The sequence below is a fragment of the Anguilla rostrata genome, chromosome 11 (genome assembly GCF_018555375.3).
Source record: "Anguilla rostrata isolate EN2019 chromosome 11, ASM1855537v3, whole genome shotgun sequence".
NCBI classification, from domain to species: domain Eukaryota; kingdom Metazoa; phylum Chordata; class Actinopteri; order Anguilliformes; family Anguillidae; genus Anguilla; species Anguilla rostrata.
In genome coordinates, this window is record NC_057943.1 from 19247335 (window position 1) to 19271609 (window position 24275).

A 24275-nucleotide genomic window follows, 5' to 3' on the forward strand; every position below is an offset into this window, starting at 1 on the left:
TGTGGTTTGGTGAATGGACATTCAAACCAGCCGGCAGTTCTTTGCATTTTGTGCAGCAGACTTGTTAAAAGAATTGCAGCTGCTTCACTGCAGCCTCTGTAGGTCAATCAGTTTGTGTAAATCAGTTTATTTATCGTCAAGGTGAGATAAAAGCATGCAAACAGCCTTAAACACATTTTAATATAACACTAACATTGGTTCATGCATTCTTTGTGGAATTACAACAGTAGCTGGCTTATTTATACAGATGTGGTTCTCTTCAGGAGTTATTATGCAATGGTCAGAGCGAAATGTGTTGGCATATGGATATAAGATTTCCAATGATGTGAAGATTTTAAACACTTCACTGCTTGGCCTGAAACTGTGGCGCCATGTGCATCAACATACAATCATCCATCTCTCTTCCAAGACCCATTTCATTTAGAAAAAGTGACAGTCAACAGTCCGTGTGTCTACCAGTAGACATAAGAATGAATTCTTGTGTGCCAGACAGAAGATGCTTGCTGTCAAAATATATTTGTTTCAGAGCAAAGGATCCCAGGTGTGTCAGTGCTGTTTTTCATGTACTACAGTATTTTCCATCATTAATTACATTGTGGACATTCACAATGGTAAAGCCAATGGGACAGCCCATACCCATGCCTTCTGTACGGTTGTTATGATGATGTTGCAATAGTGTTTAGGTTTCACCACTGCCCTTGGCTTTGGGTTTGTTTTTCACTCGCTCATATATGTGTCTTGAGGCAAAGGCAGTTTTCACTGCAGATTTGCGATCATCTTTGCCGGTACAGTGCCTTCTAGCATGGCCCTGGAGGTCACACAATGGAAAATAGTGACAGTTCAGCATATGGATAGATGGGTACACACAATGACCATTCTACTGAGAAACCACTTTGGACTGCAACATATTGCTATCCATCCATCCCTTCGTTAAATGAGAAAGAAAATGAATGCTTGGGTCTCCAGACATTGCAAAACTCATATGAGTGGGGGCTGTCGCAGATAATATTCAGCCATCAGATACTCAACTCTGCATGTATTAAAGCCAAAACATTTCAGTTTGATGCATGTTCTGAAAATTAATTAAGTTATCTGGCATACTAGCAGGCAATATTATGTACTGAAGCAATATCTCAATGATGTCTGTGAAACAAGAGCATGCAAGTCCAACAGTCTCAAGAGCATCAAGTGTGAAAATAGTCGAAAAGGGAAACACGTGTCAAAGTTTGTAAACCAGAATTAGCTACTTAATAAATAAGGCATGAGATCACTAATTATGGGTAATTATCCTTTCAGCACCAGGGCTGCTCCGTGTCTGGAATTATAGAGACAACTGAAGCTGTGCTAATGACTTTCAAGCATATTGCACTCTCATTCATGATAAACCACCTCCCCAGGTTCTTGTTTGTGTTCCTCACAAGCACAGTATCAGGCTTCCTGGGCTCAGAGTGCTTTTTCCACATGGCCAACACATCCATAGAGTCCTTAGACTTACCAGATACCAAGCTGCTGCATTACTCCTATCTTCTCTGCTTCTTAAATGCAGGAGTCTCCAGGTGGTAAGAGGAGCTACACGCAGAAGATCCATTGTTTCAGCATTGTTCTTGGTCACGTCCCTTAACGTAGGTGAACTAGTAAGGTTATCTACATCTCACTCAATCCAAAGTACACCTGTCAATAATAAAATGTGAATTCATGTAATTAATGAATCAATCAATATTAAAAACTAAGGCTGTGCTTCACTGCAAAGCTCTCTCAGCAGTCACTAATTTTAATTAACCAAAACCATGGACCTTGCATATGGCATGCATATTTTCCATCTGATTGATTGCATGGATACAATGATTAGAGAGGTGCCTAATTTGAACAAACAGAGACTGATTGCACGATTGTGTCAGGCAACACGGTACAGTGTAAAAACAGTACCGGCTGTTCTTGAGCAAACACGTCGCTTGGACATTTTTAGAGTTCATTTTTATTTTCATTGAGAAGACATGGGCAATCAAAAGTCCTTTCACCAACATGCGCAGTGTTGCCAACTAGGGCTCTTATACATTTAACTTGGCTCCGTTTTTCATTGTGCAGGAAAAAATGTATTGGGTAGGTAAATATTTCTCATCCTATTTTTCCACCTGAAAATAGTGTACTCATTGAACAGGTTTTAGTGTAGACTCCACGTCCATACCATCAGTTCATTTAAGTTCCCAGATGGATGGAGTGTGATTCACATTGTGACGGGGCAGCAGTAACTGTAACTAGCCACGTCGCTTGCAAAATTGTTTCTCTCACAAAACGCAATGGGAAGAAAGGCTGCAGTAGGCCTAATGTAAAACTTACTGAAAGAGTGGGGCCTCAAACCTGGGACTGAAAAGTCTCTGACCTAAAATAGCTGGTGGCTTTGCTTTGACAAATGTATTATTCTGTGTAAAATGTGCATATTTGCAGTAGGGATGCTCATTTCCAAGGGGGAAAAAGGCCGTCGCGTATTTTATATTATTTTTAAAAAGGTCTTTGAATAAATAAATTGATTAACCTGGTCGTTTTTAATGTGCCTATACTTTAATGGCAGACTACCTACAACGGATTAACTACGCAAATTAATGATGAAACTTAAGAAAATGTACCAGACATTTCCACTGGTGACGTTCGAACGCAGGGCAGGGATATGCCAACATCCACCAATTATTTCATTAACACCAATTATTTACCTGATCCAACATTTTAGCTAAATTTCGTCAGAAGCTTTGATAGCTAATGACTCTTAATGCGTCCCAAATCTACATTGTTACATGTGGTAGATTGAACGTGACGGTGTTCGCGTAGACAGCTAGTTAATTGAGCAGTAAAAACAAAAACATGGTGGAAACAAAACATGAGTGCACACCGCCTTTGGAGTTTTCTGTTTATTTACTTCAAAGTACTAATAGAAGAATGCTACAGAAGGTAAAATACCATTACTGTTGGAGGCTCCATGAAAACTACTTGTCGCGGTGGCCAAACGTTAGCAAAGTACTTATGTGATTGTCTAATTTGGGAATTGTTTCCAGTGTGGTTGCTACCTCGCACGTTAACTATACCATAATGCTATGTTATTTGGAATTGCCAAGCTTGGTTTGATTTCGCGTTGCAGTTGATGTTAATTTAACTCAAGTAAGCTGTTTTGAGGAAATGTTTTGAATTCTGTGGCATGATTATATAAAAATGTTCTTTAATGTATAAACATTAATTCTACAACTTTTATGAATGCCACTTTCAGGTGAACGTTTGTTTTTTTCTGTCCTGCAATAGCCGACTCTCTAGGCTACTCCTTACCTGGGCTTAAACGAGTTGGCAGACTGCTCATGACTAATGCATTCTCTTACCAAAGTGCACAATTAAAAACCATCTAGGCTATTTAATTCATTATTATACAAGGACGTCATATTTTGTGATGTGATAGATTGAGAAAGTTAAATACTGTCAAATTAGCTATATCTAGCTATTTTCCCATTAAAAAATTAGCATGTGCTTCATGCACATGAGAAAGTTATTGCGACAACACTAATGGTGGAGGTAAATCGTCATAATTATGAAGCTAGACTAATTTGCTCGCTAGAGGTGGATTAGAGTAGATCCCCTGGTTGATCCTAAGGTAGGAGCTAAGATAGCTGGTGACCATTGATAGAACTAACACTGATGGCATCATTGTACTGGATGCACAGGGCCGCACACAGTTGTTATCAGTCATTTCGTATGAATCTGGGAAAAACAGCAAAAAAGTGAATTTCCCAGAAATTGCTCTGGTTGTTTGCTTTGGGAGGAATCCTTTAACTCTGATCACCTTTGGCTTAAACCTCTTCAGAGTCATTTAAGTCACTGAGAATTAAAGTTCTCAGCCATCTCTGCTTTCTAAAGTTTGAATGTCAGATTCTGTGGGATAGTCTTTCAATCTCTGTGGGGGTAAACATGATGATGTCACCCAGAAATGTGAAAAGACTTCTGCCGTAGGACACACTGATGTATCCTTCGCTGGGAGGAGATGAGGAGCCGAGTTGGAAGCTGCTTTGCTTGGCTTCTCCAATATTGGGACACTGGAGGGAGGGAGTACACAAATATCGATGTCCAGGGCACGGAGGAGATGAGGTGATTTTTTTTGTATTGGGACACACCCCTATACTCATTGCGGCCTCAGAATGTTCGTTAGTGACACTCCAGTGGAGAGCGTAGATTCTGATTCCCCAGTTCTGATTGGAATGCATGGAAGTGACAACGATTACAGCACCAAACAGAGCACAACAATGCAAAGCAGCATGAACCTCAACCACAGACAGTTCTGTGACTTTGACAGATGGACGTCCATGATTTCAAAGTCGCTTTAGTTTATTTAGTGCTGCAAAAAAAGAAGAAACGATTATTATTGCTGTTCCCGTAATACTGTTATTTTGTAATTACAATTTAAACATACAGTAAAAGTAAAAATAAATAAGAGTGCATCAACAGAACCTGATACAATGTTGTTAAATTAATATAAGAACATGCTCAGTACCATCAGATATAGCCATGGATATTCTCCAAGTGTCGGTGTGGAGACGGGGTGACTTTGGAAAAAAACTAGCCTCAGTGGCCGGTTAGCCAAAAAAACGTTAATGTCAGGCCCTGGTCCTGTGAGCTTTCAGAAGCAATTAACATTGTTCTTGTACTTGTCTTGTATTTTTTCAAATGTATCACTTGAGATGATTGACACTGCTCGTGCACAGAGAACACGTTCATCCTCCGTCCCCTGACTGTGAGCTATAGTCGCTGTTTTCTCTTGTTTTGCCCGAACTCCTGTGCATGGTGTTCTCACCGGTACAGCGATGGCAGCTTACCCCAGTACTTCCTCTGTTTCTCACAGCCATGTTTTACACCTTAGTCACTGTCTGTTTATGAGGGTGCTGTTTCACAAGCCTATGTGAACTATGGTGTGAAGGAAGGTTTAGTAAAGGAGGGGTTTTTGGAGGGTAGTGTGTGGCAGACCGTGCTTTGGCCACTGTGGAGCTATTTGATCACGCTTACTTAGAGCAGACATGCAAGAGATGAATGATGAAGCATTAATGAAGTGAAATAATGTTACAAAGACACAAAGATCACAGTTACCCATTCTGCGTGTTATTAAAATGAGCATTTCCCGTTTATCGTCTCGAGCACGCTTTGATTGGTGCATACAGGTGTGAGACACCAGGCAGTTGGGGCTATCTGGTGACCAGCTGCTTTGTGTCTTACAGTTTTGACTTACAGTATGGTTCCAAGCAGGACTCTAGTGATGGCATTAAAATATTAATATTTTATATTTATATTTATTGAAGTATGTGCATTCATGGCATTTGTTAGTTACAGCAAAGGCTGTACATTCATTATCATTCAAACTAACAATTAAAATGCATAAGTACTTGTGTGTTGGCATTTTCTTCTGGGGAAAACCTTTGTCAAATATGTCAACCTTTATGTAAATGATTTCTTTCACATGACTATTGGATTAAAATTAGGCTATATTTAGTCACTGGAAGCAATTCTATAAGTGCTGGAAGTTGTGTGACAAAAACTAAGGAGGGGGGGGAAATGAGCATCTTTGTGTCCTTTCCTAAGCGTTCTTCAAGACAGTAATGATGTTTAAATGAATTTGCAGTTGAATAACATTTTAATATATGCATTGCATGTCTTGATTGTGTAAATAGCTTCGGAGCCTAGAGCTGTCATTTAATGATAAGTGAAATAATTACTGCCAGTGTGTTCTAATGCAGAATACAGCCCCTAGGAGTGAACTTTGCTTTCTTCAATAAATTAAACCATCAGGTCTATTGTCAGAGAAGGCCATTGTTATACATGAATTACATTTTGATTTTGTCTCGGGAAAACAACTTTAATTAAATGGAAGTGGCATGCGCAGCATACATGTGATATTTACAGCAAAAACGACAACACTGCACATGGTGAAAAATATAAATGAACTCATATTTTCCTGAAAGAAAAGCAGTAAAATACCATACTACAAAATATAGCAATTCTCAGTGCTTTCACTTTTTCACACACATAAATATATATATATATTAGGTGAAAATGTCAATTTAGAAATTTTTTGAGTAGTACATTTCTTTCATCGTGTTGGGGAGGAATATGTCAGCATCCTTAGCCCTCTGTGCCATTTTGACATTTGCTGGAAGTAATTGCTCCCTGGAAGAAAAAAAACGGACTTTGCTGAGAGCTGGATGTGGATGTCAGGCTGACTGAGTGTCACTGCAGCTCCACAGAGCAGCCATGGTGGACACACGGCTGGGGGGAACATTCTCTCCTGTGCATAGTCATGTTTCTCTCCTGTATCTGTCCAGTTTGGACACCAATGGACATTTGGGCATCATGCTTAGACTTCCGAAGAAGATTCTCGTAATGATCAGGTTGCTTTTTATTATATTTTGCTGTTACGTTGTGTAACAGCTATCGCTTAACATTTCTTTTTTATGGTTTTATGTTCTTTAAGCATATACACATTGTTTAGCTCCTATTATAACAGTGACCCATTGAGAGCTATTTGCAAGGAAACCCTCTCCTGTATCTGTTTCTGGCCTAGCTCTGCTTGTCTGAGTTCTTTCTGTGGGAAAGCAGCCTCCATGCAGCGTGGGAGACAGTTGAGGTCTCTGTACAGAGAGCACGCAGGCAGGCAGCGGTTGGTAGGTATTGATGCACTCAGTCTTACTGTAGCTTTTAATGGTATAAAAGCTGTCTTCACATTAGTAAGAGTTTTGCAAGGCAAGAGAAGTGCATACCTTGCTGAGCCTTTGAGGAATGATTTTTCCATGCCACTGCATTCCCCACAGACAGCCACACCCATCATTTTTGGTGCACAGGAGGGTATGGAAGGGTGTGAATCGATGGGGTACTTCTGTTACCATGTAATTGGTTCCACGAGGGGATGTTTTTGTAAATATTAGTGTAACAAACAATTTAAGAAATAATTGAAAAGGGCATTTCAGAAAGCTCATATCTGTAGCCATGAATCATTTCCTTCATAGCTGGTTTTGCCAAACAAACCAAATATAACTGTAGTTAATAAATAATTTAGTGTGATTAAATGAATAATTTACTGCATGTATTAAAGTCTGGGAACTGCTAAGATTTTGGCCGGTAGATGTTAGGAAGATAAATGCTGTCAGATTTGAATATTGAGCTGGGTTTTGTCAGGACATGTATGGCTGACATAGTTGGCCAGACAGGTGATTCACATTCCAGATTTGCTTCTGTACGGCATAGCTGCATGAAAGGTCAAAAGATGTCTATAAAATGTCGTTATTTGTACATTACTTGTCAAGTATTTGCTGTCTTTATAACAGTGGTTTTGCCAAGTGATGTTTATAATTGAAGATGTGGTGAGTTTATCATCTTGCCGTCGCACATTAGTGTAGGGGATGACAGTCTCAGCGTTGGACTCCTTTGTGTGTCTCAGGACGATAGGGAAGTCATCTTCCGAGTTAGCCTAGTTTGCAGCTCAGTTAGCACATTACACTGGTCATCATTCAACTGCCTAAGAATAGCTGCAGTTCCCTGTGGTTTCCGGTGAGGTAATAAGTCAACATAGTCTCCTCACGGCCCTCACTGCAAGCTCACTGTGAATGATTTACACCATGTTAAACCTGCCTTTGCTTTATTTTCACTGGTGCTGGCATAGAAAAAGAATTGCATAGAGTCTCATTTCTAGACTCTAAGCAATTCTAGATATGAAAAATATAGAATTCCGGGTGGCTCTGGTTATCCTAACATTGAATCATTAGAAGTCATACTGAGACACACAATTATCACAGTCTGGGCCACTGTATTGCTGCCCATTTTAGTGTTTACCATAGGATGGCATTCTTAAATTTTTTTAAATGCGCATTCAGTCATTCAACCAAATTTTATTTATGTAGCGCATTACAAAACATTTGTTAAAACGTGTTTTACCATATACCCTCGCCTAATGCAGACCAGGCGCACCAGGCTAGCCCACTGCAGCAGTGGCAAGGAAAAGCACACTGGATGGCATACGGGAAGGGGGGGATGGTTAACCAGTAAGGCATGGGAAACAGGGCACAAGCCCAACTGTAGGAAAGAGAGGCATTCCTTTCTGCTGTAAACATGTTTTTGCTTGACGATACAGTTGGTTGGAATATTTTTTTTTTTGCCTCAGATCCCAGATCTCCTCCAGGGCCATTGCGGTACTGTTTTCTTGTGCAAATAATTAGTAATCGACTAGTTTGGAAGAACAGTTCTTGTCAAATCTTGGAACTTTGGAAGTTCAAAGTTTTGTCGACTCAAGTGCACAGACTTGCTTGGGTAAAAAAAAAAAACATATCAGCCTCAAGGAATTTGTCTACTGGTTGAAAAAAGCAGTTTCTTTTAGGTTGCATCTAGGTTGCACTATGTTGTTAGTTTCTTCGCAATTGTTCTGAAAGTTTTGATGCATTGGCTATTTATTGTTTTGACTTCAGTGTGTGTCTGCTGAGCCAGTGTTTTTTTTGTTCATTTTTCAGTTGTTCAATATGATTGTACAATTTATGTGGCCTAATTTCTGTACTCTCACACCGGTGAATCATTTCAATAAGGCCTTTGGCATGTTGGTGATTTATGTGAGCTCTGCCCCTAAACCCTTGTCGCACAACTCCCAGAGCTGTGCCAGCACAGCAGTATTTTATGAGACGTCCATATCCAGGGCCACAAATCTGGAATAGAAATATAAGTACTGGGAGTGGTACTAGGAAGTACTTTGTATGGGTCAGGTGGGAGTTTTATTTGAAACTTACTATATTATTATTTCTTTCCTTAGAATGTAAGGAAAAGAATGTAGCTATGTAACCTTACGTTCTTCAGTTCTCTATGATTCCAGCGGAACAAAAAGTGAATTGTGTCTGTTGAAGTGACAAATAAGTAACAACACTTATTTTTTATGTCAGCTATTCAATCCATGTCTCTCTGTCAATGGGGGAGGGAAAGGATTCTCAGGATTTTTGAAATCATCATGAAATCTTTCAGTGAAATTAAAAACACAATACAGAATTTAACAGCACAAACCTTGGTGTAAATCTGCTCTAATCTATTTTGTTTCTTCATTTGACATAAGTGCTGCAGGTCTTAGGAATGAGCTCTTCCCTGTCAGTACTCTTTGTATGTAGTCGTGCAATCTGTTCCTGGAGTCCTAAAGCTTGAAAGTCCAAAAAGAAAAATAAATGCTCTTATGCCTGAAACTTCAGGGAGGACGCAATTTTGAGTGTGACTGAATTTTCTCCTTCCTAACACTTTTACTGTGGTTTAATTTATTGAATTAGCTGGATACATTTACTAGTAATACCTCTCTTACCCTATAATAATTTATTTGGCAAAATATATCACACTTCCAACTGCAAAATAGCCTTGCTAAAATGTGAAAACAAATAAATAATTTCATAAATGAAGACAGCAAGAGCATAAACAAGGAGACTCTTCTGTGGTTTAGTTGGGAGCCGTTTACAGTGGAAATATAATTTGTGGTGCTCAGGTGCAGGAATGGGTAACTCGGTGAGAACTTTCACAGTTTGGGGAAATAATCGGAGCAGATGTTGGTGCAGCCTCGTCTGGGCAACAATGGCAGACCTGAATCTGTTATCCCTAGGAGAAATGACACAACAGTGTAAAGCTGGCTAATGTGTGCAAAGCGTAGAGGACAGCCTCAGCCCTGTGCATCCCTGTCACCTGATATTAATGCTGCCTGTTTAAGAGCGTGACAACAGGTGTGGGCTGTCTCCTTATTCTAAAGCAAATATCACTGAGAATAATGAGCACCTTGTCTGATCTGTCCAGTGGCAGGCCGCTCCCTGTGCTTTCAAAGGGGGGATATTGACTTGCGTATCGATTGCGCCAGGAAAGTCATTGGGACTGCCTCCGCGCGGATTGCGATAGAGCAGGTAGCGCACAGGAGACACTGCCCTTTCTAAGTGTATTTCCCCTCTGTGTAACAAGCAGTCACTTTGCCTGGGGTTGAGTTAGACATGCCTTATCTCCCCTCAATACATAGTCAGTGGATCAATGCTCAGTCTAATACCATTGTTTTCTGTCCGAGCGGCGCACTTCCCTGAAACTCATATGCATTGTCTGTTTCAGATTTAAGATCATAAAGCCTTGTTCCCTTGTTCCCTTGTGTATTTTTTTCTGCTTGGATGGTTGTATTCAGAATTCACTCTAGCTGGGGTAAAGAATTATATTACTAGATTTGGGGCCAGATTCAGTTAAGTTTGGTAACTCCTAATCAGTGACTGTCACGGTGTTAATTTACAGGTTTGTACTGAGATGGTACCACCTGTTCGAGTTAAAAAAAGAAAGAAAAAAGACCAGGTTTAATAATTGATAATTAGCAGGTGGTATAAGTTTCAGGTTAAATTCAGACCTTGGATTTTCAGACTTGTGTTAAACAAGAGTGCCGGAATGCAAACTTGCAGACTGAATCGATGGAATGTAATTACACCCCATGTCACTGGAGAGTGAGTCACCCTCTTAGAAATACAAGCCATCACCATGAGCCCTTGTCAATAAGTTCTGTACTGAAAAATCTACTAAATGCTCAGCTGAAAATCATAAAGAGTGACAATGCAAAAACTTTGGGACACCTCCATGAATTTAAATGAAAGTAAAGTTATTTAAGTTTTTATGTCTAACAGAAGATGCATTTCCTTTTTTATCTCAGATATAATTTACGAAAAAAACATGCTGTGATATTCTGGCACTGTGCAAGATATGGCAAGTCTATATCCTGTGAAACAGATTTTTTTTTATAGTTATGTAAAAGTAGGTGCCAGAAATCGGTGTCAAGAATGCTTTGAGCTTTAAATAATATTTAAGTACATGTCATATTATGGCCAGTTATTTCCCAAGAGAACAACAAAAATAAAACCAGTCGTACAACTCACGCCTGTTTACGGCTGAGGAAATGGAGGAATGCTAGACAGACACATATCAGTGCATTAATACAGGCTGAATATATGACTTTCCAGTAATAATGCCACAAATGTGTTATGGAGGGCATTGGAGTAGGGTCTTCAGTTTAGAGGGGACCAAGCAAAACAAGGAATTATTTATGAAATGGGTGGGAGACCATCAGTGTGAGGGTGCAGAAGGTCAGATTAGATGCTCAGAATACATAGATACATGTAATTCTTAACTAGCACAGAGAAGGCGCACATTGTGTTTTCCGCATTATATATCTTATAAACTGGTCTCATATGGTGGCCCAACACCCTTTTGCAATATTTGTGCAATATTAAAACACTGGTTGTGTGTGCCATTAGTCATGCATTTCTTTTGTGCATTGTGCATTTGTCAGCCTGGATTAAATTTTTATCAGATTTTACATTTTTCCAAAAAAGCATCAGCAGTCTAAGAGCATATGATAGAATATGAAACTTCAACCCCTTATCTTGGTAAATATCTAGACATTCCAGTAGCTTTGCTGTAATTACAGACTTGGCAAGGCTATTACTCATGGCTTTGGTCCTTTCTATCCACCTCTATTCACTCCCACCCTTCACCGGATTATTTGCCATGGAAACAACATATTTTACTTCAAATGCACTTCAAACATTTGTGTTTCCAGCAGAGCCTAATAATTGAAGCAAAATAAAAAATAAAAAAAAACGAAAACGCAAATTGCAATAATTGACTAATCAGGGAGCTATCTGGGTGGTATTTTCTGATTCTACAAATAGCAATCAAAATATTCGGTTTTCGATGTTACCAGTGTGAGCACTGAAAAGGACAGGTGTCCCCTGTTCAGCCAGCGTTGACATTGAATTTCGTCTACTGCGGTAATCCCAGGTGGTGCTCCGTGCGGCTGCAGACAGGACCAATCTGTCTGTCTGTGTGCTTATGCTTCTTTTTCTATTGCCCTTTAAGCTACATTTGTTCTTCGTGGTATCAGTACTTGTGATTCAATGTGAAGAAAATCTAGTTGAGCAGCACAGGGCATGGAAAAAGTCATCTGTTATGAGGCAATTTCTCTTGTTATTGATTTACGCTCAAAAATGCTCCCTGAGCAACCTGGTTAGTGTGAAGACAAGAGCATCTAAATTGTATTGTGCAAATGAGTTTTAAAAGCTGCTGGAAGCAGCTAAACACCTCGCTTCGATATCCAGAGAGTATGGTTTCAGGCTGGGAGAGCATGGTTTCAGGCTGGGAGAGCATGGTTTCAGGCTGGCTTTTCTGTGCAGCCAAAGTCAATGTTTAATAAAAGCACTTGTCCTGGAAACTCAGAGGACATAGGAAATTCAGCTAATACAGTACATGTTTACAATGACATTGGACACTTTCCTCACACCACTGATCCAAGGTCAGTTTGAAAAGTTACAAATGTGTAAAAAAGGTTGTGATAACATGCTTAATACCACAAAGACCATGTGCAATTGTTTTCTCCCTCTCTTTTCTCCTACCTCCCTACCTTTCAGAACTTGGGTTAACTTGCTGTTTTCATGATATGAGGTTGTTGTCTCAGTTTTATTTGTTTATTCTACATTTCACTGAACATTGCCACTTATTGAACCTTGTTATTTTTTCATTTTTGATGTGGTAATTTGAAATGCAGTATAATAATATTTACAGGTTTTTGGCCATTATTGTGGTTCTAAAAAAATTAGATTTTGGCTTAATGAGTACCGCCAGATTTGGGCCCTGGCAGTAAACTAAATGAAGGCTTAAATAATGACCCTATAAAAATGGGCTACAGTACATGTCAGGAACGTGGCACTATATTGTTCGCAGCACTGGCTTGGCATGCACCTTAAATTGTGCTTAACTTGGTCTGACAGCCAATTGCGGTGCATTAGCATGTCAGTGATTGCATATAAAGAAAAGGCTTGCATGGGAAGATTTCAACAAAATAAATATAAATATTACAAACTCATTGACAGTGTTATCCTGCTCTCTTTGCCATGCAGAAGTGAGTTTTGTTGTTTACTCAGTGAGGACAGCTACATTAATTTTATGCACATCCAACTGAAACCCTAAATGCAGTTTTGCAAATACATTTTTTTTTACTGTAAACAGTGCTTTGTGTAGAATAATGGCTCCCATTGACAATACATATTTAAAAAAGACATAAAACTTTGGATGCTCCTAAAATCATGTCTTAAAAATATGATAAAGTTTAAAGCACTAAAATGCAACTGTTGAAACAGACAATGGTCTTGAAGCTATATTGATGGAGACATTCATTCAATTTTTGCTACACAAATCAATGTATATTTTCTATACATCCCTGAAGGCAGTCCTGCTCAGTCTCAGCATTGTCATCAATCTCTCTGTATCCTATGTACCCGTGTGCTGGAATCGTTTCTCTCAGTTTCAGTGCTGCACATAATGGGATCAGTCTGAAAATTTGCTCCTCAATTCTCTTATTGTGGGTGTCAGTATGTGAGCACCAGGTTTGAAAAGGAAAACTTCCATATAACAGAGATTATCCTGAAAGTCAGTCACCAGTCACATCTTTAAATTGGATATGCCTAGCTTAGCATTTAAACTGCCTTGTGAAGTGTCAGTTCCAGTGAATGCATCTGCGGTTAGTACAGCCGCCTGCATCCTACTGAATATCCCTAATTTTCATTACGTTGTGATCAGCGTCCTCCAAGCTGCAGAAGTATGCCATTTAAGTGAAATTACCTCGCTGTGTATAAAGATTCTCATAATGGTCTGGGTTGACTCACTTGTGTCCTGTTTGCAAAAAGTTAGCTCAGTCAGTATGTTGGCAGAGACACCTTGGTAATGAACATATGCTGTTACACATTTTATGACAACGAGCAAGATAAAACAGATATTCTGGGAAAGATATGTTTATGACTTGAGGGGGGAGGGGTGAAATGTGCTAACTGTGGTCAGAAGGAGCTGTCGGCACATGCATGCTTGACAGCAGGCATGTGACAGTCAAATTAGGGAGCTGCAAATTATTTACATCCCCAACACAGGGCAGACGCTAGTCTAGCCAGTTGGCACTCAAGGACTGTCCTTCAAACAGGGAATACAGTTGTATCCTCCCAAGAGTCATAATCTTCCTTGATCTCCATCGTCTCCTGTGGGTGACAAGGTGAGCTGGGCGTCCTCCAGAATGATTATAGGCAGTCCATGATAGATGTCAACAATACAAAGAACAAAATTGTCTTTGACTGTTTAATAATTACTTTGTGATGCCATTTTGGACAGTACTTGCCCAGCTTAATACCTTTCCCATCCATCTTTCCCATTCCAGAACTTCCACGTGGCTGTTCTATGTAAAGGGTGGCTTCTGTAAGAATGCGTTCTCTTTCGTCTTTTTTTGGATTGCAGTGTGTATGATGTGCCTGAGTGGAATGGCATGTATGGCTTATCCCCATTTCCTTGCGTTAAGCAGCTCAATGCACCACTAAGCCCAATTGACAGGTGGCATTCCATTTCCCAACTCCATGTCTGTAATGCTGAGTGGCAAGTGAGAAGGCAGAGGGTGACATTATTTACTGTTTTTGCTGTCTCTCAGATGAAGATGGCACTCACAACCTTCCACTGTAAGAATGGGTGCTTAAACCACAAGGCCACTGAAGATCTTAAATGCATTATGTTCTTGAAAAAATAGTTCCCCTTTATATAAATTTATTATATAGGTAAAACATGGTTTTCACTGAAAAACAAGTGAACTATGTTTAAACTATGTTTTAACATTGATAGTTAAGTATTGTAGGAGAGAGGGCCTTCATGTACATGGAATAAGGCTCTTGTATCTGTATGTACTACCGACATGGTATTTTTGTGGAAAGCTTCTAATGTGTTTTCTAGTTGATGAAGCAAATGTAATTCAGAAGTTTTTCGGACCTGTTTCATATTTGAAACTGGTAATTCATTCCTGTCCACATTAACCTTGGATAACTGTGAGAGTGGAACAGTGGCTGCGTGAGCGTGGACACAAGATGGATCGTGTGTGTGACACCGGGGTTGCCTTGGCCGCATGTGTGTGACAGACAGCTCTGAGGTCTGACAGCTTCATCCAGATGAGTCCTGAGAAAACAGAAGGTGAAACTGTCAAGGCGTGAGGCGAAGGATTACAGGGCTTGTAATTGACAGGGAGGAAGCTGAGCGGTGTCTCTCTGTGCCTCAGGTGCCCCCCCAGTGCCTTTTGCATTAAAGAAGCATTAATTGCCCCAGTACCTGTCCCCATGCGGCCTGTCTTTCCACCGCGTCTGTCTTGATGTAGCAGACTGAAATGGTGCAGCGTCTCATTCTGCTCTCATGTAGACACATTCCAAGTGTTCTTGGCTTGCGGGCACGCATGTTTTGGAAATAGCGACTGTTGTCTCAGTCCTCCCTCAGTTTTGCACGGCTGACTTTCGGCTCCCTTTGTTAGCATTGGTGCTCTTGATGTGGCTTTCTTGAGAATTTCTCAAAATGCATTGAGCTTACTGTGGAAGTGCAATGTGCCGACACAAACACCTCCCTTAGTTCACTCTGATCCGTTTTAATGGAGGTTTTAGAAGCCGCTCTTCTGAATCTTGAGCACCCTTGTGTTTTATGGAGTCTTCCCCTAGGCCTCTGTTTGAGTTAGGCCTTGAAGAACACTGGCTTGATTTTGGGCAATTCATATGGAAAATTCAAACTCTTCAGAACTGTGTACTTTTCTGGCTGATGCCGGTTATTTATCTGCTGTCAAATTCCCCTTGCACGTCTGAGCACTATTCATTGCTATTATAATAACAGAATGAGGTTTGTATTCCCCCAATTTTGAATTGTACGTACAATGATGCAGGGAAGGGTACACGATCACCGAGAGTACAAATGAATATTTATGACCTCCTCCTGAATAAAGAATCTTCTGGGCAGTTTGGGGACGCTGCTAAAATGTTTATTCATTAAAGGATTATGCAAAATGGCAAATGAAGCATGTTCACACATTCTTTCATGCCTAATGGGAGGGAACAAAAATCCAGACATTTCCACTGTTGGAAATGGCACATTGGTTTGGGAAATGTAGAGAACAGATCCCATTCCCCACAGTAAATCATTCAGTCAGTCAGTCATCCTCCAGTAGCCAATCCTGATATACTATGCACATGCATTGCCACCCCGGTAATGTGTGCATGTGCATAAGCAGGTCTCTGTGTGTTAATTCATAGACTGTCTAATGTGTTGCACCCTTAAGGCACAAATTATATTAACTGCATTATTATGGAGTCAATAATGTCTTTTCTTCATAATTGAATTAATTTACCACTGTTATATTCATTTTAAGTGCTTTTTCTGCCCACACAGTACAGCAGTAAATGGTTATTTGCATTTTCAATAATTTTTAATGAAATTTAAATATGACTGTGTTTATGGGCTGACAGTTTGTTGTATTTTAATCAGACTACATCATTTCTTGTGCTTTCTGGCTGCGGTGGTGTTTTGCTACCAAATAGGTTGTGTTGACATAGTGCACAAACCACACAGTACTTAATGTAATAACAAATTCTAAATAGCTATTTATTAATGTTTCAGTGTTAAAAAATCAGCTTCAGGTGTACTATGTGTATGTTACTTGTACGCACATGTATCGTGTGTATGTGTGTGTTTGTGTGTGTAGCCTATTCCACACGATGAGGCATACAAGGCCACGTGGGAGCACATCACAAATGTGCCTCAAACTGAACACTGGCACCAGTTAAGGCCTCTTTGTGAACCCCCCAGTGACCTCTTCTGAAAGGCTCAGGTGGAACCTCTCTCTCTGTTCACTTAGTGTCAGCCTTGTGCTCCCTTCAGCAAACTGACCATGCCCAGCAGATGGCCTAGCACTGAGGGGCTGTCGGGTGACAGAAGGGTGCTGTCAGAGGTGTTACTCAGGTTCAAGGAGCTCGCTGTCCCACAGTATCCTTTTGCTGGCATCAGCACCTGACTGCACAGTTAATAAAAGGAGAAGACTGAATTCGGAGCACCTGCCAGAAGAACAGGGGGCTTTGTCCTTATCATGTTGACATGTTGACTATGTGCTTTATGCAAGCTAAAATAAAAAAGGATCAAGAGGAGGTTGAGTAATGTATATGTTGTTGTTTCAGGTTTTTTTTACACATTAAATATGTATGCCACTGCTGAAAATTTGGGTGCACCGAAAAATAAACATTTTAGCCTGTGTGTAATTTTATGGAAGCTGAGAGTGGCCTTGGCTGCTCTTTTATCTCATTATCTCAAGATCACAACTTAATTATCTCATAATGTCGAGATATAAATCTGTTTTCTTGTGATCACAATTTTATTATTTCATATGAAATTAATCGTTTTAGCGTACGGATGATGACAGCGGCCACAAATAACCCAGTTAAGTCATAGTTGCCTAATCAAAGCTAGTAAAGTGACTAATCTATGATAGCACATTTGCAAAGTTGTGATCTTGAGAAAACAAAGTTTGATAGAGATAACAAGAATTAAGTTGTGATCTCGAGAGAGCCGGATTTTTTTTTTAAAGTGCAACCATGGCCGCTTTTGGATTCCGTACTTCAGTGAGTGTGTGAGCGTGTCAGTATCTCTGTGTGATGGTTGCAGGTCGCACATTTTAATGAAGGCTGCAAAGGTGTGAATAATATGCCTTCACTAAATGTCTGAAAGAGGTTAAATGAGTCAGTGTTGGTTCATTTTTTTAAATCACTCTTCAGTTTGTCAGATGTAATGCGAAATGAAGCTTTGGTATCTATAGAACTTATATGAGAACAAACCTAGGTCTGTTCTGCACTGTGCTTAATTTACAGCAAACGTTTATACTTTTTTTGGGTTTGCACGCTATCCAAAAGTTTTGACTTTGGGCTCAGTGTAGCATACTAGAACCACCTTCTCCCTTTTAAACCTTTCACAGGTATCCCACATGCAGAACAAGGCAAAGAGGAGTGCCCAGCCAATGGTGGAATTGCAGTCTGTCTGGCGACTGGAGAAGCAACTGCAAGGGATTTTTATTACATTGATAGAGAATTCCCTACGGTGGGAGTGCTTCACAAGGCCAGGTCAACTCAGGTAACATGCTGTTCTGGCTTGAGGATATGTTTTTTAAAGTTAAGTGGATTAATTGCCATTGACAAGAAAACAGTAGCTGCACTCAGCCTGTAGAGGTCAAACACCTGACTACAGCCAACCAAAACAGTCATGCTGCTGAGATTTGCTGAAATGTTTGTTTACTTTTTTTTTTATTCAATTTTTGCAAACTGGTGGAAAATTCAAACAAGCATGCAGGTAAACTTTCCATTGCCGGCTTGTAAATGCGTGTTGTAAAAGTTGTGTCTGACCCTCTTGGCAGTAGATTTGCAATCTTGGAATCCAACACATTGCCCTGATGAGACATTGGAATTTAAAGTTTTCTAAACAGGTATAACAGATATTTTTTGTTGATTTCCCTTGGGTGCGTATTATGAGACAGAACAGTTTGAGTTAAAGCTGAGTATTTTGGTCTTTGTACTGATAATTCCAAAACCTTTTATTTTTCTTCTTGCTTGCTTACTTGCTTTTTCCGGCTCTCATTTATTCACAAATGGAATAGAATATTTATGGATGCTATTACTTTGATGTGGACTGATTTGCTTCTGGCTCCCTCATCTCTGACAAAGCTTCTTAGTTTACAACTTTAGAGTCCAACGCTAAAGCAGCACCTGAGATGTCTGCTTTTCCTCAAGTGGAAAAAAGGCTTAATGATTAAAGCAATGGGAAGAATCAGATTGCAGGCTGCGTCCCAATCTGATGGTGACTGCCTCCTCTTCTAGCTTTTTTCCTGTGACTCAGTCTCTCTGCTTGTGATCTCCAGATGAAGCGAAGGTGCCTTTTATGTGGGATTGTTCGTCTGCGGATTTGGTGATGGGCAGAAGGATGAGTCCACGGTGAACCCAGAAGCCTGCGCCTCCTTCAGGTACTTTCATCTTGCCTCCATCGCCCAGAGGCTTTCTTCACATTCCTCCTGAACTGACGTGATGCTGTCCTGAGCACTGATGCATGTGGGGGTGGTGGTGATGCTGAAGAGGGTGACATTTTCTTTTTACTTTTTGTGTTTGAACTGCAGGATTTTGAGATTGACAGACCCTGGCTGGAGATAATTACTATCCTTCTTACCAGTGTGTGACCTTGCCTGTACACATTTATTCCTATTAGACAGAAATGTTTCCGGAACTGTGAACTTTGAAGTATTGAGTCCCCCCCCCCCCCCCCCAGTACACCTCATTACACCTGCAGCTCCCTCCCTTTCTATTCTGTGATCCACCTCAGAGACCTGTCGCCACTCTGCTGACTGGAGTCCAGACCCACAGATCTTTTACAAGGTCTGACTGTCACTAATTGTTCCATGGTGTGGAGTAAATCAACGAGACGCCAGCTTACTCTTTCTGCTCCCCGCAGCCTAGATCAATGGAAGACTCAGGAGAACAGGTAACTGCCAAAATAAAGGAAGCACTTCTGTAAATAAGGGATACAAAGTACATTGAAAGCAGTGGCTTCCACACAGGTGTGATTCCTGAGTGAATTAAGCTAACTTTAACATCCCAGCTTGCTCACGGTTGTTTTTTAAAATGTTGGGGAGACATTTATTTTTACTACCGTGGCTGTAACAGATCTCTGACTTTGAAAGAGGGGTGATTGGTGGGGGCACATTTGGCAGGGCCTTCAGTGCTAAGACTGCTGAAGGAACTGCATCTAAGGTGACATGGAAGTCTGAGGGAATAAATATCATCAGTTAGAAGCAACTGGGTTTGAAAATATATTCTCCTTTGCCCATGAAGTCCATCTGTCGGTTCGAGGTGCAAAACAAAACAGACAAGAAACTATGAAGCATTTGACAGCAAATGTCAGTCAAGGGCATGAGCAGGCTGTTTCATCAAGAACACTCTGTAATGAACTTTACTGATACTGTACTGTTTATGACAGAAAAGTGCAGAACAGATACTGTTTCCTTTGTTTGTGTGGTTACCTGTAGGTGGATGAGCCATTTTGTCCTTTGAAAGAGAATGAAATGCAGAATGGAAAGAATGTATTGAGGGAAAATTTTGAGTGTTTCTCATAATCGGGTGCTGCTTGTGTACAGTTTTGTGGTGATGATTTGCTATTGAACTATCAAGAGGGCAAGTACAGAGATGTTTCTCATTATTGTTTTCCACTTATGACCTTGTTCACAGAAAATGTTTTTCACTTTGCCGGGCTCTCTATTCAGTGTTTTTCCCAAAAAGATGTAATAGGTTTATGGGAAATGATCTCTCATGAATGCCAGAGCAGAGGGCGTGTGTGTGTTTATTTGAGAGTAGGCTGGGAGATACATTTTTTCTTTTATCTAGAACAGGCGTCTTTTCAAATAAAATAACACTTTGGTTGCCATAGCTGCAGCACAGTGCACATTTTATCAATACTTTGACCTATTTGAAATGTGAAAGTTGTCACATCAAATGTTCAAGTTAAATTTTAATTTAAAAAATATTCCCTCGATACTTTGCACTAAAATTGCAGAGAAAATCTGAAGGGCTGAGGTCTAGCATAATTTTTCACAATTTAGCCCTGCATTTGCCAGTCTGTGTGGTAAAAGACCTTTCTTATAACTTCCTTAGTACATGAAACCATGCCTACTGCCAATGAATATTTATAGCCATGCACACAAGTATATTTGACTTATTTTTCTTTTGCAGAAATTCTGTCATCACAGATAAGGCTAGTCATTCTGCAGCTGTTTTTCCAGGCTGCAGTGCTAACAGCGGGGTCAGAATATTAGCATTAGTGTCAAGACAAGCACTCCCTCTTCTGTCACTGAAACAGACTTGACTAAAATGGTTCTACTCATTAAAAGCGAAGGTTGCACATGATGCAAGAGCCAAGTAGCCATATTGTGTGGCACACAACGAATCAATGATTGAAGCTGCTGCGATTTTATTTGACATTTTGATGCAGTGCAGTTCAGTCTGTATTTGGACAGTGACACAATCCAGCACATTAGATTTGGAATGAAACAATTAATATGACGTTAAATCTGACCTTGCTCTAAATATTTGCTTTCATGCTTTGCATGGACATAAAGTATTTTCTCCTATACATTTTGTGGATTGTGGAAACTGAAACTATGATATTCTGGAGAAGTTTATTATTTTGTTATTAAGGAGCAGATTTATTACTGTTACTATGTGTAGACATTCACTATCTACTGAGGTGACTGAAGTATGTGTCGTAATGCATTTGAGGAGTATAAGATGTTATTCCCATGTGAGAAGGAAATTTTAAATGTTTCTCAGCTGTTAAATGGGATTTATCAAGGTTTGTAACAATTGTGACTTGCTTGATTCTGGCCATTATTTAACTCCTTGAGAAAGAAAGCAAGTATAAGCTTCATTTTGTCATGTTCCCATGGCACCTATTACTGGTGTAAGAAGGAGAAAGTGTCTGGCTCTTGGGGCTGTGCTGCAGTAGGAAATGATGTTCTCAACATGCATGATAATTTTTGAATTACCTGAGGAAACTATGCAATCTCTGAGATGCAAATTCATTGGAAATGAAAGTCATTTGAAATGTTGGGTCAAAAGTCATTTGGCACTTGGAAAGTGATGTTGAAATTTTCCGATTTTAATAATTTCCTTTCCTTATTGGTTGGAATTGTTAGTAATATTACAGTAGCCTTTTGAAAAGCTACTCTCATTTTGTAACTGTAAGCTTTAGTTTAAATATACCAATAATCAAACCAGCAGTAAAGGGAATTTCATTAGAGAATAAGTTTTATGACAACTTTCTGAATTATTTTTTTTTCTTTTGAGTGATAATTTTTGAACCAGACCAGCATATTATTTCTAAAGTTGAGAGATTGCAGCTCTGAAGGTTGAGTCCTCTACTTATTCCTCTTTGGAAAACTTAACATTGCTTATGCTCCACACTCAAAATAGCTCTTCAAGATAGTGATGCTGCTATTGCAATGAATGAAATGCAATGAAGTTGTGGCTGTATTAATTAACTTAATTAGTACATACCCCACTAAATAGAAAACGTAAAGGGGTGCAAGTTTTTTCCATCTCTGATGCTGATTAGTGCAGATCTACCCCTTAGAGTGCGAACATTGAAAGACCATTTATGTGAGCATATTAAATAAAATTAGCGTGTTCATTCATTTTGACACATAATTGTGAAATTATTTCTCCCACAATTATATCATTGAACTAAAGCAGATAAAAGAAAACAAACAAAATCATTTTAAACTATTCAAGCTTCTTTCCATGTGGAAGAACAAGCACTGTGTGGAACCAGTCCCCTCTTTTCAGGCTGTAATTTGACATGTTCCACACCCGCCACTACCACTAGCATCACTGTGGGACACCCAGGTGCAGTTCCATTGGTATGTGGCCCCTGCACTCCATGTTGTCCTTTGTGTGGGCCTCTCATTCCTCATTCAGTTGCCCCTGGCTTTCCCACAGGACCAGAGCACGGGCCTTTCAGAGGCCTGTCAGCATGCCACAGGCTCCCCACAGGAATATCAATGAGGGGCCCCCTCGCTGCCCTGGACTGATTGAAGAGGCTTCCGTCAAAAGTGCTCCCTACGGTTGCTGCCACTGTGGACAAGCAGATCCCCAGAACCTCAGGAACAACACTTAAACTAAAACAAAGCAGATGAGCACACGTCTATGGGGAATGAAGGAAAATATCTTCCCTGGGCGTATTGAGAAAATAGAGTGGGACCACTGGGATTCAGTAAATGGGTCGATGAAAAACAGCAGAATTTTGACTTTTGGAATTTTGGGTTCTTATCAGACAAAATTAATGTATGCATTTCTGGAAGAGTCCCTTGTTTGTATTTGCATCCTGAGGTAAACATGGCTTATAATCTCAGTGTTGCACTAATGCATACGGGCATGTAAGACTGTCAAAACAGTGATACTATGGATGGAAATAGTTGTAGCTTTCTTGCAGTCTGTGGTCATGAAGAAGGTAACCCCACAATGCTTTCTGTCTCCAAAGTGTCTAAAATATAACGGGTTGTTTTGGGGGACTGGTTTGCTTCAAACATCGCTGAGAAAAAATAGAGCAATCATGGGAGATCTGGTAATTCATCAACGCAAAAAAAAGATAAATAATTCCCAGCGGGGGGCACGGAAAGCGATGGTGACAAGAAGTTTATGATAATGTGATGAAGAGTGGTAATGTATTCACTGAGCATTTGAACCTGGTCCAGGGCTCCCACGCTGCATGACTCACCGTGTGAAAGGTACATTTGCAGATGAAATCTCTGAGAACATTTGATTTCATTTCTGCATACCGTGGTGTCAGTGCGGCGCCAAGTTCCCTCAGTCCATTTAGTTCCCTCTAAATGGAAAATACAGTGCTGCCGTAGAAGGGAAAGAAATGCAGTGCTGGGATTCTCCGTTCTCCAGAGGCCTGTGACAGAACTCGCAGGCTTCTCAAGTGTCATCCTGCAGTGGGTTTTTGCCAATAGATGTTTTCCATCCTGTTTTTGGAGTTCAAAGTTTGACCTTAGCTGGGAGGAGGGTTGTAGGAAATGTTTGTTTCTGCGTGTGTCCAACCCCTGGTGAACCGCTTGAAGCCAGGCTGTAAAGCCTGTTCTGTCTTGCGTTGTTGATTTTGGTAAGGGAACAAGAAGCAGGAGCCTCCCTGGTTCTGTCATCATGCTGGGTCTGTCACAGTGTCCTGCTGCTCCTCTGCTCTGTCCAATAAATCCTTATCTCCCTCTCTAGCCAACCATCCATCATCTTCTCTGCTCCACAATGCTTTCAGCAGCCATGGTTTTTACAGCACAGTCCACAGTCTGTTTATGTAACACTGAAAGGATTGTTTATTTTATGGAGGGAAAAAAAGGTAACAGTTAAGACATGTGTTGACCAGCAGTTGTTAGATTTCTTGGGATTTGTTGCATTAAAGTTATCGTATCAGTCAAAAACCGGCATTTACAGTGTTGGCAGGATGACATTTATGGCACCCAGCATCTGACTGTTAATTACAGTGACATTTGGAAGTTGGCTTTCAGGAAATGCCAAAGCTCATGATAGTGCTGGCATAATGGAAGTTCTCTAATGGCACTTACATCTGTCTTTTTCACCCATATCCAGATGATTTCTCCATGAAAAAGGTCATGCGTAATCATTAGGTTTAATTGGTTGCGGTTTAAGCACTGATGCAGTAGTTTCGCTTGTGTCTGTTGTGCCCTAGCCCTTGCTGAGCAAAAGTCAGAGCAAATGTCCATGTGCAGTTTGCCATAATATGTTCTCTTTATATAGGTTTAGCTATGTGGCTTCTGACAGCATTAGTGTCCTTTGCTAAAACAGCTTCTC

The 24275-nt window shown here is 40.2% G+C and overlaps 1 long non-coding RNA gene across 5 annotated transcripts; it reads left to right on the top strand.

Annotated features, from left to right (window-relative positions):
* Positions 1 to 1912: 1912 nt before the first annotated feature.
* On the top strand, positions 1913 to 23680 carry LOC135234202 (uncharacterized). 5 transcript variants are annotated; one of them, XR_010324030.1, is made up of 6 exons: positions 2770 to 2943; positions 3988 to 4122; positions 17849 to 18003; positions 18785 to 18886; positions 19240 to 19398; positions 22407 to 23680. It is a non-coding gene; the product is annotated as an uncharacterized LOC135234202 (long non-coding RNA). The 5 variants fall into 5 exon arrangements; XR_010324031.1 differs by lacking the exon at positions 3988 to 4122 and adding an exon at positions 18284 to 18352; XR_010324029.1 differs by lacking the exon at positions 3988 to 4122 and adding an exon at positions 18287 to 18352.
* The last annotated feature ends 595 nt before the right edge of the window (positions 23681 to 24275 follow it).